This window comes from Chrysochloris asiatica, unplaced genomic scaffold (assembly GCF_000296735.1).
Source record: "Chrysochloris asiatica unplaced genomic scaffold, ChrAsi1.0 scaffold00002, whole genome shotgun sequence".
Classification (NCBI taxonomy): domain Eukaryota; kingdom Metazoa; phylum Chordata; class Mammalia; order Afrosoricida; family Chrysochloridae; genus Chrysochloris; species Chrysochloris asiatica.
Window position 1 is genome coordinate 11,591,006 of NW_006408520.1, and position 16,903 is coordinate 11,607,908.

At 35.7% G+C, this 16,903-nt stretch overlaps 1 protein-coding gene and 1 pseudogene across 1 annotated transcript in view; both read left to right on the plus strand.

Moving 5' to 3' along the window:
• DPYD (dihydropyrimidine dehydrogenase) overlaps nt 1–16,903 on the plus strand; it is a 1,478,957-nt gene that overhangs the window by 352,676 nt on the left and 1,109,378 nt on the right. The gene's annotated exons all lie outside the window — the stretch shown is intronic.
• Nucleotides 2,030–16,421, plus strand: LOC102821311 (annotated as a pseudogene).

Consider the following 16,903-nt stretch of genomic DNA (forward strand, 5'->3'; position numbering starts at 1 on the left):
CTGATTCAAGCCATGATATTTTCAATGACCTCATATGAATGCAAAAGCTGGATAGTGAATAAGGAAGACCGTAGAAGAATTGATGCTTTTGAGTTATGGTGTTGAGTTATAGTGAAAATGCCATGGGCTGCCAAAAGAACCTACAGAACTCTGTTAGAAGAAGTGCAGCCAGAGTGCTCCTTGGAGGCCAGGATGGCCACACTTTGTTTCTCATACTTCAAACATATTGTCCAGAGAGACCATTTGCTGAGGAAGGATATCATGTTTGGTAAGGTTGAGGGTCAGAGAAAAAGAGGATGACCCCCAGCAAGATGGTTTGGCAAAGTGGTAGCATCAATGGGCTCAAGTGTGTCAATATAGTGAGGTTGGCCAAGCTTCGGGCAGTGCTTTATTCTGCTTTGCATAAGGTTTCTATTGGTTCTGACTCGATGGTGCCTAACAACAACAACAATCTTAAGATATCGATTTTTATGCATTCTATTTAATTAACTATTTCCACTTTTCCTTGACTCATGCTTCGTGCATTCCATATTCTCAGTATTAATGAATGTTTGCAGCTGTTTCTCTTCATTTCGAGTTTCACTCTATCAGCAAATGGAAGGTACTGAGGATTATTTTCCTTTTCATCATTATGGTCAGCTCTATTTTTAGAAGGCAGCTCTTCCCCAGTTGCAATTTATGTATCTTCTATCCGGAGTGCCTCATCTTCTGGTACTATATCTGACAAAATTCTGGTACTTTTCATCCTGTTTCAATATTCGGTAATATAGTACTGATGGTGTTCCACTGCTGTTCATAAGATTTTCAGTTACTAAATATTCAGAAGTAGTTTTTCTTTCTATCTTCTTAGTCTGTGTTTGTCTGGAAACTCACCTGTAACCTCTGTTCACCATGGGGACCCCTTTGGCATTCAAAATGCTCGTGGTATAACTTTTGGATTTACAGCAACAGAGAAGCCACCACAGTACAAGGAACTGACAGATGAGTGGTGAGATATCAGCTAGTACTTGGTTTAAAACAGGGAATTCCAGATAGATCTTTACTTAAGATTTATTGACTACTCAAAGGCTTTCAAGTATGTGGATCATGCCAAGCTATGGATAACATTGTAAAGAAAGGGTATTCCAGAGCACTTAATTCTGTTCATGAGGAAGCTATACATAGACCAAGAAACAATGGTTCGAATAAAAGAATGGACATTGAATAGTTTAAAATCAGAAAAGTTGTACTCCAGGATTGTATCCTTTCACCATTTTTAGTCAATCTATATGTTGAGCCAATAATTTGAGAAGCTGGATTATTTGAAGAAGAATGTGGAATCGAGATAGGAGGAAGACTAACAATCTACTATATGTAGGCAATATAACTTTGGTTTCTGAAAGCGATAAAGACTTAAAATACTTATTAATGAAGATCAAAGACCACATCCTTCTGTATGGGTTGCACCTCAATGTAAAGAAAACAAAATTTCTCATAACTGGACCAATAAACAGCATCCATTATAAATAAAGAAAAGATTAAAGTTGTCAAAAACTTCATTATGCATAGATATGTACTATATTTACTCATGGAAGCAATAGTCAAAAAATCAAATGACCTATTATATTTGTCAAATATGCTGCAAAGCACCTCTTTCAACTGTTGAAGAGCAAAGTTGTCAGTTTGAGAACTAAGGTGAGCCTGTCGCAAGATAAAATATTTTCAATAATTTCATAATGCGTATGAAAGTTGCTCAATGAATAAGAAAAACCGTAGTAGAATTGCTGCGTTTGAGTTTTGGTATAGGAGAAGAAAATTAAAAGTATCAGGGACTACCAGAAGAACAACTAAATCTAAATTTGTATTGGAAGAAGTACAGCTACAATGGTCTTTAGAAGTAAGGATGGTGAACCTTCAGCTCTCATACGTTGGACATGTTATTAGGAGGGAGCAGTGTTGAGAACTTCGTATTTTGGTACTTTTATTTAATAAAGATTGCTTTGATTTTGTAGAAATACTCTTGGATTCATCCTGGTATATATGTTTTAAAATGGTATTGTTATTTGTTGAGTATAAGAAAGAACTAGATGCAGGGACGGTTGAAGACATGGACTCTGGACGTAAGCCACAAGGCAAACCTGTGTGAAAAGGAAGCAAACTTCCTATACGTCTTGGAGTCCTTCCTCGACCTAACAGAGTATAAACAAGAATAGGTTCGAGACACGTACCAAATATTTACTGAGTTACTGAGAATTTTTAGCCACAACAAAATGGTGTAAGGAATGCACAGATGTTAGCAGAGTAGCTATGAGCAGGCAATGCTTTGACTGTTATCTGAAGACATGTATAAAAAGCCATAAAAGCTAAAAATAAAGTGCTTTTTCTTGCCGCACAAAGCAGCCTCCAGTTCTCCTTCACACTCCCCAGGCTCCCTGCTTCCTTAGAGTTATTGTTCAGTGTTTTCGAGTGAATTTCAATCTATTACAACACTGTATAGAGTTCCTGATCGACAGTTTGTGGGTTTGAACTGCAGTCAGCAGTCTAGTGTTTTTCCTACAGCATCACACCAGAAATCTTGGAAGCATGTAATTAAACTTTTATTTCTTTAGTTGACTGATGATGAAGACAAGTGAAGGGAGTGCATTAATGTCTTACATGTAAATCTCCATTTTATCTTATTTTTTATAATAGGCTTGTACAGTATTATAATAAAAATAATCAGTTTCAATATAATAGTAAAACAGCACTGAGAGGTTTGAAAGTAAATGTGGCTGGTCCTATTTTAACTTTTCTTTTTAATGCAAAAGTGAAAGGTTTGGATTCTTTCCTCCAATGTCCATAATAGTTTCAAATCAGTTTGTTGAATAATAATACATTGTTGTTGCTATTTTGAAAATCTGCCTTTGCTTTATTCATAATTCAATATTTATTTAGGTGTATTTTGAAATCCCCCATTTACTATGTGGAATTATCTACATATGACAAGATCAATTTGTTATAATTACAGTGTTGCATAATAAATGTTATAAGTAATTAATGCTGATCCCTTGATTTCATAGTTATTTTCTGAATATCTATGACTTGCTCACATATAAAACTAATTTTGAAAGAGAAAAAAGCTATAGAAAATAATTATTGACCACTGTTTACACTATAATACTAACTTAAAATAATTGATGCAAATGTATGCATTGTTGTTGTATGTATGCATACCTTGCCATATTCATTTTCAGTTGATATTGCTATTATTTTAAATTTCAAAAACTCAGTCTTTGATTTTAATATATAACTTCCTAATTTTGAATCTGGCAAGTTGCAGTTAGTAGTATTACAGATGACTGGAATATTATTTTCAAAATGGTGCCTCTTATTTAATGTAATGTGTTGAAAATAAGAGATGGATGTGACATTGTCTATTGAATCATTAATAATTACTGACTTCTGTTTTATTTCTGTTGAGTAATATATTTGGGCCTTCAAAAGATTATGTTTTTACTTTTAAAATTAGACAAGGCTATGGTATTTAATGCTAATTATATCTCTTCACATTTATCCTAACAAACTTAAATTTGGTTTTGAAAAGTATTCTGTCACTCAGATAATTGTTAGGCCATATATTACAGTGCCTGAGCAATATAGAATATAAAAGTAGTTGTTGCTAAATGCTGTCTAATTCGTTCAACTAATCGTGACCACATGTACAGCAAAAGAAAACACTACCTGGTCTTTCGCCATCCCCATAGTTGCTAATCGAACATGTAAATTTGTATCAGTGCAACTAAATTAGAAAAGATTTTCTTTGTATATCTTAAGACACTTTTATATGCAACAAGTAATTCCTCAATTGATTGTGTGACTGTATAGACACATTTAAACTCATCTTTGTCATTTAAAGAAGTTATTGAAACATTGAATTTAAATTAAAATGTAATCACATATATTTTTTAGTAATGTCAAAACCAAAACAAAACTATGTATAAGAAAATATAAACATTATTAATTAGAATATTTTTATTAATATGATAATTAGTAAGTAGACATTTAATATAAGGGAATATAAATGGAGAAAACATTGAGGTTGTCAATGACTTCATTTTGCTTGGATCAACCATCACACACTCATGAAAGCAGCAATCAAGAAATCAAATGATGTATTGCATTGGGAAATCTGATGCACAAGACCTCTTTAAACTGTTGAAGAGCAAACATGTCAGTTTGAGGACTAAGGTGAACCTGATGCAAGCCATGGTATTGTCAATAACCTCATATGCATGCAAAAGCTGGACAGTGAATAAGGAACACCACAGAAGAATTGATGTAGTTGAATTATGGTGTTGGAGGAGAATACTGAAATTATCAAGAACTGCCAAAAGGACAAATAGATTTATGTTGCAAGAAGTGCAGCCAGTATGCTCCTTGGAGGCCAGGATGACCAGATTTCCTATTTCATACTTCAGACGTATTGTCAGGAGGAACCAGTCTCTGGAGAAGGATATCATGTTTTGTGAAGTGGGAGTCTGAGAAAAAGAGGAAGACCCTCCAATGACCTCTGATGTATTAGTGGAACATCAATGAGTTCAAACATAGCAATGATTGTGAGGTTGGCCCTGTACCAGGCAATGTTTCATTTTATTGTACATAGGGTCACTATTAGTCGGTACTGACTCAATGGCAGCTAATAACAACTAAACCAAAGGCATTGTCATGTGAATTCACCATCTCATTGTGTCAAAAGTAAATTTGAGACCCAGTAATGTTAAGTGATTTTTTTCAACATCTCATACACACTTGAGAGATTATCTGGATTTTCTAGATATTGCTGAGTGTGTTTTTGTTTTGTTTTGCTTTTTTTTTTTTTTCTTTCCTGCATTATACTACACTATTTGTATGCATGAAAGTGTGGATATTTTGGGTCATTACTAAAATGCTAAATCAGTAACACATTGCTAACATTATAGAATCTTAAAAGTATTATTAATGTCTTAAGTGGCTACTAAAAATTATAACACAATATACTCAAAGAAATTTAATTTTAGTTTTGCAACCTACTTGGAAAAATTGAAGAATTTTCACTAAATTATTACAATCAATACTAATTATAATTTTGAATGTAGTAATGGGTTTAAATTTATGTACTTGGATTGGAGACTCTTTGGATAAATCTTTTTGTGCCCACTTTAAAAAGCTGGCTGACAGTCAGTTGCACATTCTGTAGTATAATGACACACTATAATAGACAATAAGACACCCTGTGAATTAAGGAATCACTCATATGCTTGTCAATGAAGAGGAAAACCTCACAAAATAGTCTAGTGTATCACTGAAGAAATTAGAGTGTGAAAATACAGTATAGCTCTAATGGCATAAAAAATGTTATGAACACATTCTGTCTTCATTAAATAATCATCTTATACATAAGATGATCTAAAACAGTCACTTAGTTTGTTGCAGCTTTAAATCTTGCTTAAGATAAGCTTACTCAGGGTGAGATTATTTTTGCTGTTTTTTAACTTTATAATTTTGCCATCTTGTATATTTGATAGTGGCGAGCAACTTGACTGACTTGAATTTTTATGTTTTAAACAAATTTGGAAAAAGAACAACTACAAATTTCAGTTTTCTCTGTTACCAAATATGTGTAACCTGTGTAATTTAAATGAAATCAGAGATGATATGACTCATTATCAATTATTTGGTGAGTAGGAAGCAGCCTCTGTAAATACCATCCTTTAGATGAGCCATGATATTTGAAGTATAATAGTATGACTAGATACTAATTTCTTCATATTCTCCAATGTGCAATTCCACTTTTTTCTTGTTCTTAAGTCACATGGACTTGGTTCCTACTCACTGCTGCTCTGTATAGGGTTTTTGAGGAGTGGCTGATGAATTTGAATGGCCAACCTTGTGAAGTTCAAACTGACTTTGAAGCCCAGTGTATTATCTAGTAGTGCCACAAAAGGACTCCAATTCACTTGTGTTGTTGTTGTAAAGTGCCCATCAAGTCGGTTCTGACTCATAGCGACTCAGTATAGGGTTTCCAAGGAATGGCTGGTGAGCTTGAACCACCCACCTTGCAGTTCAAAGCGACTTTGCAGTCCAGTGCATTAACTTACAGTGCTACATCAGAGTTCTTTTTACTGGTATGTAATATGTATGTGTGTGTACTTGTGTATCTAAGTAAAAATCATATTTAACCCATAATTCTCATTAGTTTTAAAAACATGTATTACATATTTGAGATGTAAAATAAATAATCTCAGTGAAAAACAAAATTTGCAATTTATAGTAATTAGAGGAGAGGCTTTCAGCAATTTGAAGGAATATATGAATGGCATCGTACCCTCCTGCCTTCTGTTTAGTTCTAGTATCTTAGTTACTAAATTTGCACTGATATTTAGTTGTAGACAAACATATTGTCTTCTTACATACTTCCTGAAGTAAAATTGGGGTAAATTACCTAACACAAATTTTAGCATATACTGAATAAAGTTATGTTGTGCCCTATTCTTTCTTGTCATGTTGCTAAATAGCCCACTGCAACATTTTTACACCCTGTTCTTTTCATTTTGCTTAGTTACCCACTGGAGTCCTGGGGTGGCACTATAGAATAAGCACTGGACCTCAAGATTTGGTTGCACCACAATGTTGGTGGTTCAAACTCACCAGTCACTTCTTGTAAACCCTATCTATACATGATCACTATGAGTCAGAATGCTTTAAGTCATTTTTAAAGGCTGTTAACAACAACAACAAAAACCATACCAACTATGTTACAGAAAAGAGTGCATTTCTGTGAATTTCTTATTAATATGTTTCTCTTTTAATGATTTTCGCTGGATAACCAGGAGTTTTTTATTTTAACGTTACATATATTTTTTAAAAATTTATTTAAATTGGTCATATAAATATTGTGGTAAAGTTTCTTCTTTTCTCCCTCTTTTAGAAATATCTTTAGATGTTTAAAGGTAAACGTTAATTAAGGCACGAACTGACTAGCTTGCAAGGTTTCAAGAGGGTGTATATAGTTTAAAAGTGTGCGGGGAAATATAGAGGTCCCACTGAACAGTTTTCTTGTCTAGATTGTTCTGGTAAAAAAGTGATGGGGATAAGATTCTTAAGATTCAATAGTAATTGTTATCATGACTAATTGCAACTTTCACAATTGTAAAGGTAGAACTTTTATAACAAAAACAGAAGAGTGGTTAATCTTACAGTCAAGAAACAGTTAACCCTAGGACCATCAAGGGAGAGTAGCACAGACAGAATTCAAGACCTTATCCAGAAGCAGTGACTCAAGAGATAGAGGCAGAGATGGGGACATGGAGAGAGGGAGCAGCTGAGGATTCTAGATTCATGGAAAGAAAGGGACCGATAGCTGGTGGCCAGGAGGCAGACTTGCAGAATGTGTCCTTTGGTGGTGTAAATTATTATATATGCCTGTGTGTTTAAAAAAAAAAAAAGCTAAAATGAATAGAGAGAAATACTGTTAACTGGTGGTACATGAAAGAGAGTATAATCATTGTAAATGAAACAAAGTATATGATTTTGAATGTAAAGCTGTTGATCTGCCCTGTAAACTTTCATTCAATGCACAATAAAAACTTTATGGTAGTTAATAATTTGGTTTCTAGTATTATGCTCTACTAGTTGCTTGCAATGTAGATTGACACAATGACTGAAATAATGGATTGTTAGGCTGGCTCAGGATTGAACAGTGTTTCGTTCTGTTGAACATTGGGTTGTTCTGAATCAGACCCAATTCAACTGCACCTAACAACAGCAACAATGTGCTTACAATCAGGGTCTCCATTCTCAAGAAAATAATAATTAATAAAAGATGAAATGCAACTGAAAGAAATACATACTGACATAAATGTATATTGTCTAATACTATAATCAAATTTGTTGTTGTTGTTAAGTGCCATCGAGTCGGTTCCGACCCATAACGACCCTGTACAGGGTTTCCGAGGGTGTAAATCTTTACGGGAGTAGAAAGCCTCATCTTTCTCCCGCGGAGCGGCTGGTAGTTTCGAACCACTGACCGATTCGTAACCACTACGCTACCAGAGCTCCTTACTATAATCAAATAGGTTAGTGTAAAAAAGACTATCCCGTTGTTTTCAATTTGAAAATGACAAAAATATTGATAAATATTTACAAAGTGACTATTCTTTGTGCAGTGTTATATGAAAAGGTTTCATTTTGGTGTGGGTGGAAGTTCCCTTTAAACAGAACTGTTTAGAAGGAACAATATTGATTCTTCATTTACTGGTATTTACTAAAAAGCCTCTCATGCAGTATCTGCTCAATAACTATTTGATAGTCAATAAATTGAAGACAAGTATATACTATGTTATCTTCACTGACTTGTGGAAAATCTTAAGTTCTTTCTGCCTTTCTTATTATTATTTCTATAGTGAGTTTTGTTTAAGAAGCTTTAAAATCTAAAATGTTCAGAATTTATATTTTTGTTAAACCTTTTTAGGGAGAATACATTCAAGGCATTATAATAAAATAAAGGGCATAACTGAAGGTTTACATTGATTAAATTGAGTCTGTTTTATGCTATATGATGCTCTAGGCATCTTATTTATGCTGTATTTTAAATATATGTATAATGTAAATATAGCTAATTAAAATGGAATTATAATCTGTTCTTTTCAGATGATTGAACAGAACCTAGGAGAGATAACACATTGCTTGTGTATGGTAAAATCAGTATTAAAATACATGAGTTTTTTTACTACAAAGTCCATTGTGTGGGTGTTTGTTTTATGTGTATGGGGTGGAATGTACCACTGTATATGTACGTGTGGTTGCTAACCACAAGGCCAGTTGTTTGAATCTACCAGTTGCTTTGTGGGAGAAGATGAAGCTTTCTGCTCCCTTAAAGATTTATAGTTTCGGAAACCCTATACCAGGTTGCTATCAGTCAGAACTGACTCCATGGCACACAACCACCATATGCATTTCCCAGTTCAGTCTCTCATTCAGATAAAATTTATTTTTGTGCCCATTTAGAATTTCATGAGATTAGGTAAACTAAATTCATGACTCTAAAAATCTAATGAGACTTACTATGTAGTGTATTTCACATACAAAAAGAGGATTTTTCAGAATAAAATAAGCCAAATCTATTTTTCTTTCACTATTTGCCTTTGCAAGAATGTGAATATCATGAAGGTAGGGATTTTTTATGTGCTCTGTTCATAATATATTCCAGTCCCCTTTGTCCAATGTCTGAAGGCCTGTACATGTTTATTGAACGATGACGGATACCTCACAGATGGAATAATCCTTTTGCCTATTCTTTCTGCATGTGCTACTAGAGGCATTATCTAATAAATTAATGCTCATCAGTATCCTTACCATTACATTGCTCTATCCAGAAATATAAGTAATGTTAATTTATCCTCTCTCATACACGAACTTATTGAAGTTTAGCCTGAGTATTTTTTTTTTTTTTTAAATGCAACAGATTGGAGTTTATCTTGGAAGGACGCTTCCATCTGTGAAAACTATCATTGGAAGAAGAAAGAACACTTTAAAATAAATCCACCAGCTGTATTGATAATCTTGTAGTGATATGAAGGCCTGGATATGATAGGAATATTTGTTAAATTAGTTATACCATATGACAGGATAGCTGGCTTGTGAATTTTTCATGTTTCTTGATAATGATTTTTAGATCATTAAGCTGCAGAGGAATGACACTAATGCATTTTGAAGCTATAAACTTAAAAAACAAGTAGTAAAAATTAAAGTGATTTTATAAATATTAATTCACATAAATGGAACATGTTGTGAACAAGAGCATGCTTTTAAGAACCCCAATGAGTGATACAATGCTAAACACCTCTACAATCTGAGTGAGTTGAAGGTCTGGAGAACAGTCAGTGCTTACTAGACTTTTGTAATTTGTAAACAACAAACATTTAAAATATAATTTGTTTTTGTCATTGAGATTCTAGTTAATAAGAGTGAAAGTGTTTATACTTTATATAAATAGTCTCTGTACACAAGTAATTCCTCCTAACATCCCTCCTTTTTGCATCTCTCTAACATCACCCTGTGCATTTTCCCTCATGCTTGTGAGTGACTGAATAGCAAAGAGAAAAGCAGTTGAAGTGGTGTGTATTTTCTAGAAGGAGACTACTGGGGTAGTCTATAAAGTACCTTCTAAATTTAAATTTTCTAGCCTTTACTTTGAGAAAGGGTGAAGAGCTCACAGAATAGGCAGCAAGCCTCTTATTTAGAAGAAAGACTCAAGAAATCTTCTCACTCACTATGAAAGAGATGAAAAATTGATATTCATCTTGGCATTCTCTCTGGGAACAGCTGAGGAGGTGTTCCCTTTCAAATAGGTTTCTGAATGTCTGACACTTGAGCACCCAGATACCTTAACAGTAGAGTATTATATTTGTCAGAGGTGGATTGCAAAGATGACTTTTGAATCATTGCTCAATTTTTTCTCACCACTTTTTTCAAAATCGTATTTCTGTATAGAATTTTGTGTCCCTTAATAGCCACAATATGTTCTGTGATTTAAATTTTGTGCAAACAACATATCACGGTCTGGTTTTGCTTTTTCTTTCAGCATTCTAAGAGGAATCCACATAATTTGTAATTTCTCCATAACTGATATAGGGCCCTATAACATTTTCATTTTAGTTTTTAGTTGAGCCAATCCTTCACTAGGTTGGAGAACTTTTTCTTTGTTTTGAAAGATCATGGAACATACCTAAATCATGAGCAATAGCATTCACTGTTTTCTGGCCTTTATGTTGATTAATAGCCTTCTGTTTCACTCTTAAACCAATGCTTCCCCTTTACGTTTTGCTGCTGCTATCACTAGTACTGGTTTTGCTGTCTTTGGGATCCATGATGCTCTTCACAGTGTTGTTGTTGTTAAGTGCTATCGAGTCGGTTCCGACCCATAGCGACCCTGTACAGGGTTTCCGAGGGTGTAAATCTTTACGGGAGTAGAAAGCCTCATCTTTCTCCCGCGGAGCGGCTGGTAGTTTCGAACCGCTGACCTTAAGGTTCGCAGCCCAATTCGTAACCACTATGCTACCAGAGTAGCATTTTCAAAAGAAAATAAAACAGATAATGTTACAGCATTCAAGGAATAGGAAATACATGAGTGTATATTGCTGCCTGTAAGTGCAAGCATTTATTGTTATATGGTAAAATATTTAGCTAGAAATATAGTACGGTATATATAGAAGCCAAGTAACATAAGTGTTTATTATGATTATCAGCATATATATACTATTTCCTCCTCGTTGTTAAACAGTATGTTTTATCCTGCAATTTACCTGATCTTCTCACCATCTGGATATCTGTTACTATGCTTTCCCCTTCTTTCACTTTGTAGATCCCCTTGTATCAATCTTGTATCTTTGATCTCCTATGGATTTTTCCATATCTACAATGAGGTCTGGTGGTATTGCCATATATGACGATCTCTTGTTGTCTCGTTTGTTGGTTCTCAGTCCAAAGAAATTTCCTTGAGTATGTTTTGAAGCACTAGCTTGTCTTTTTCAAAATCCCTTACTTTCTGTATATCCTGAAATATTTTGTTTTCGCCATCATAATTGCTGGGAATATTATTCTTGGTTGACATCTTTTTTTTCTTTCAGAGTTTTATATATGTCTCTCCAATTTTTTCTTTCCTGCCTCATTTCTGCTGAGAAATTAGAGCTCAACCTTACTGGTTTTCCTTTGTAGGCAATCGTTCTTTTTTCCTAGCTGTTTTAGGATTCTTTTCTTGTTTTTATTTTGGAGAGTTTCATTAGGACATATCTTGGTGATTTTCTTTTGCAGTTTATCTTTCTTGACATTTGTTCAGCTTCTTGAATGCTTATATTCTTATCTTTCAAGATGTAATAGAAATTTTCTTCCCACAGCTCTTTAACTATCTTTTCTGTGGTTTTCTTTGTTTCTTTCTGTTTTGGAATTCCAATCACCTATAGTTATTCCTTTTTTTCTTGTCCCTCATGGATCTTTGGTTTTCTTCACACTTTTTCTACCTTAGCTCTAGTGAGAGATTTATATTCAAGTTCATTAATTCTAGCTTCCATTCCTTCAATTCTACTTCTTGGCTCTTTTAGTGTATTATTCATTTCTGATATTTTAGTAGTGACCATCTGAAGCTGTTTGCTGGGTTTGTATTGTCTCCAATGTTGCATCTATTTTGTTTGATTCTTCCGGTAGCACTTTTCTGACTTCTTCCTTATTTTCCTTGATCTTTCTGTGGAACATTTGGACACACTTTAATATCATGCTCCTGAATTCTTTTTCAGGTTGGTCCAAAGCCCCTTCTCCCTCTAAAGCGATTTGTAGCTCTACTTGGTTGTTGTTTGAGCTACTCTGTCTTGTTTCTGCATGTGAACAGACATGTTCTGAAGCTTTTTAGGCATTGTGGTATTGTTGTATATGTATTAATTGGACTATTGTATTTTTGTGTGACCTTAAGCACTCTCCAGTTGCTGTGTTCACTGTTCATACAGCTCAATTCAGAGTATTTATAGTTGCTCTTGGTTGTAGACATTGCTCTGGTATACAGCAGCTGGTATTGATTCTTGCCCAATTTGTGAGATTTTAGAGTGTGCAATTGTAGCTTGGCTGTGTGGCCGAAGTTGCTGTCTACTTTTGGGTAAGGCAAGAAGAGAAAGTACTCTCACAACAAAGAAGGAGGACCTCCCTCCCACTCCAAAAAAGACTAATAACGAAAACCAGAAAAAGACAATATAAAGCAAATGGTGGTGGTGGTGTGCCGTGGAGTCTGTTCTGACTCATAGCGACCCTGTACAGGGTTTCCAAGGCTATAAATCTTTACGGGAGCAGAACGCCTCATCTTTCTCCCGTGGAATCGCTGGTAGTTTCAAACTGCTGACCTTGAGTTTATCACCCCAATTTGTAACCACTACACTGCCAGAGCTGCTAATTAAGACAATAGAACTGGAAAAAGGAAAACATAAAATAAAAATTTAAAACAACTAATAGTCTCCTAGTGTGGCAATGTGGGATAATTCACTGGACCACAAGGTTGGTTTGAACTACAAGGTCAGCTGTTCAAATTCAGCAATCACTCTTTGGAATCCCTATACATGGTTGCTATGAGTTAGAACTGACTTGATGACACTGAACAACAACAACAACCATGGTAATAATATAAAAAAATAAAGCAGAGCCACAAAGAATTAAGAGTAATTCAAAATGGCCTGAGAAATTTTACAATGCTCTTCCTATGCTTCAAGTCCATTCAGCTGTTTCTCTTAGCCAGCCTGGATTTGGAAAAGACTGCTGGTACTGTGTCTTTTTGTTGTGTCCTCCCCCTTTGATTCTGTGCCCATCTGTGGGAACTCCTCAGCATAGAACCTTCCTTGGGAACCACAGAAGAAATGAATAGAAAGAGGAATGGAAAATAAAACAGAGAGAGAAAAAATACTCACACCTTTGTCTCTGTAAGTTGCCATCAAGTCACGGTTATGATAGATCTGTCTTGTCTCTCACTCCACTCACACCCTTTAAAATGGTTGCGGTGGGACATACTGGCCACCCCAAATCAGAATTCACCTCCTTTTTTGCTTCCATTTAAAATTATTATTTAATTTACTGAATTTTAGATGATCCTACAATTTAGTGATAGCTCAATCCCTCATGGTTTGATAGCAAGTGCAAATCATGAAACAAAACAATGAATTTAAATATTTATTTGTTATATGTTTTCAAATATGTGTCCCTTTCTCCTATTTTGTTACTATTTTATGTGTGATCTGAAATTCCATTTAGGGCTCTTTGAACAATCCATGGTGGAACAGTGGTTAAATATTCACAACTAAGTGAAATATTGGTGCTTCGAACTCATTAACTGCTCTGTGGGAGTAAAGGTCTGGTGATCTACTTCCACAAAGATTATAATCTAGGAAAGCCTACTTACTCTGTCACATGGGGTAGCTAGGAGTTGAAATCAATTTAGTGGCACACAACAACAACAAAACAATCCATGTTTTTCATGGAAAGTGTTTTATTGTGAATTGAGTGATCGTTTACATAGGACAACATCAGTTTTGCACTCATCTTATCGTATTTTGTTCACTGCAATGATTACCATTCCCCTCCATGCATCATCATTCAACAATATTAGCTTCTATTTCCTCTGTGTGTGTGTGTGTGTGTGTGTGTGTTTTAATGTACACAAAAACACTTGGCAATATACAATCATTTAAACAACCCAAGGGCACATTCTGAATGTCTGCCTACTGGCCACTAGCACATATCCTTTCTCTTTCCTTGAGTCTAGAGTCCTCAGCTTTATCTCTTCCTCTTTCTATGGTGTTGCTGCTTCTCTGCTTAGTGTTCCACATTCTGCTCATGCTCTTCTTCCTTCATGTTCCTAAGGTCCTCTGTTCCTGGATTTGACTCCCTCAAATACACTTATACAACATGTAATAGATTTATTGAAATATAATTCATAGACTACATCATTTTCTCATGGAACATGTAAAGTTCTGATATCTAGTACATATATAGAGTTTTATCCATCACAACAGTCAATTTAAGAACATTTTTATCTCTCCATAAAGGAATCCTTATATCCAGAAATGATCACTTTTCGTTTCCTGCCATGCCCTCAGCCCTATGTAACCACTAATTTACTTTGTTTTCCCTATTCTAGGTAAAACAAAATATTATTCTTTGCTTTGCCAATTTCATATAAATGGATGCAGATAATATGTGATATTTTTGTAAACAGTTTCTCTCACTTGCTTAATATTTTCAAGGTCCATCGTGATTTATCCCGAATTGACACTTCATTTCTTTTTATTGCATTATGTTGTTGTTATTTTTAAGTGCTATGGAGTCAGTTCCAATTCCTAGTGAACCGGTGTTAAGATTTTCTAGGCTTTAAGTGTTTGTTGGAGCCTCATCTTTCTCCTATATAGTGGTTGGAGGGTTGAATCAGCAGTCTTGTGGTTCACATTCATATCCTACGGAGTCATGTTGTTGTTGTTGTTGTGAAGTGCAGTTGAGTCAGTTCTGACCCATAGTAACCCTGTATAGGGTTTCCGAGGAGCAGCTAGTGAGCTTGAACCGCCGACTTTGCAGTTTAAACGGCTTTGCAGTCTGGTGTATTAACCCACAGCGGCACACCAGGACTCCTATGGAGTCATAGCTCTGTATTATTGCTATATGGATATACCACATTTTATTTAGTCATCAATTGGACTAATGTAGTATCATGAATAATCATAATTAAATTATTAGGAATAATGTCCCTATATAGCATTGTTGTTGTTGTTGCTAAGTGTCATCATGTGAATCCTAACTCATAGCAGCCCTGTATAGGTTTTCCAAGGAGCAGCTTTTGGATTTGAACCACCAATCTTGTTAATTGTAGTTTAGTGCTTATCCTGTAGTTCCATACCAGGACTCCTTATAAACACTGTTGTTATTTTTTTGTGCCATCAAGTCAGTTCCGACTCATAACAACCCTATATAGTGTTTCTGAGGAGCAGCTGGTGAGTTTGAACTGCCGACCTAAAGGTTCAAATAGATTTTTAGGTGAAGTGCTTGTTGGGGATGTTGAAGCACTAAATAGCCAGGTTTCAGAGTGAAAACTTTGAGAGGTAACAGAGCGGAACACGGATGCAGTTTATGGGACTAACCAAGTGCAGTATGATCTAGTAGTTTAAATGCTAGAGAAGGAACAGGCAGAAAGGACACGTCAGTTGGCCAAGAAAATCCAGGAGTTTCGGGAGCAGAAACAGTAGCTCAAGAACAGATGCATATTTGACCTGTGGGATCCAAACAGACTTCGGAAGGTGTTTTCATCCCAACCTGGTAACACTGATCCCCACTGTGGCCCAGCCAGCCTCCAGTACTTCACTGGGGAAGATCAAGACAGGGTTGCATTCTTGAGACTGCAGCAGGACCAGTACTGGTTCAACCTCAAGAGGCAGCTACAGGAGCAACAGCAAGCCAGAGTTGATGAGAAGTATTCAGTTATGTTTAATGACCAACTGCATCTAGGCATGGATATGCGGGCCATTCACCTGGCCAAAATGGAGGAGTCCTATCGAATGGCCACGATGTCTTCTGTAGCTAACGTCAACAAAGCACAGGTCGCTGAGCTGGCTGAGTGGTAGTACCGTGAGTATCAGCAGAGAGAGGCAGCCAACCTTATGGATATTACAAGTGACCTGCTGACCAAGAAACTTCAAGTCATCCCAAACCCTATGGCTCCCCACCGGGTCCTGCCCTATTGCTGGAAGGGCATGACTCCAGAGCAGCGAGCTGCTATCAGAAAAGTCCAAAAGGAGCAGTACTATGCAAAGGAGGCACACTGCCAGGCTGAAAAACAAACAAACAAAACAAAACTGGGTGCTGAATATAGCAACATCCCCATACCAATTGTAAACTTTAAGGTTTAAGAGGAATTTGGGGTTATGGAAGTACGATTTAAAAAAAGGATATTGATACTAGAAAACCATAAAATTATATCATGCTATGTGAATAAAAAACAATACGACATCCATTTCTGAAAGGCTAGGCTCAAGTTTTACTGGAGGACAAGAGCAAGCCTAGCTTAATGAGCACCTAGTGAAGTAGTAGTATAATACAATGAGTTTCAAATTTTAGGCATGTGGTATCAATTTATAGCAACAGCTAACCACTTCTCTCTTCTTTAAGAAATTCATTGTAAAATCCATCTGGGTTGTCTATAGTAATGTTAGTATTATATCATGAAGTGTGTGATTTTGCATTCTGTTGTTGTTGTCATGTGCCATCGAGTCAGAACCGACTCATAGCAACCCCTTGCACAGCAGAACGAAACAATGTCCGATCCTGGGCTAACCTCACTACCACTGCCACAGTTGACACCATCAATGATGCCACCTGGCTGATCCATCTC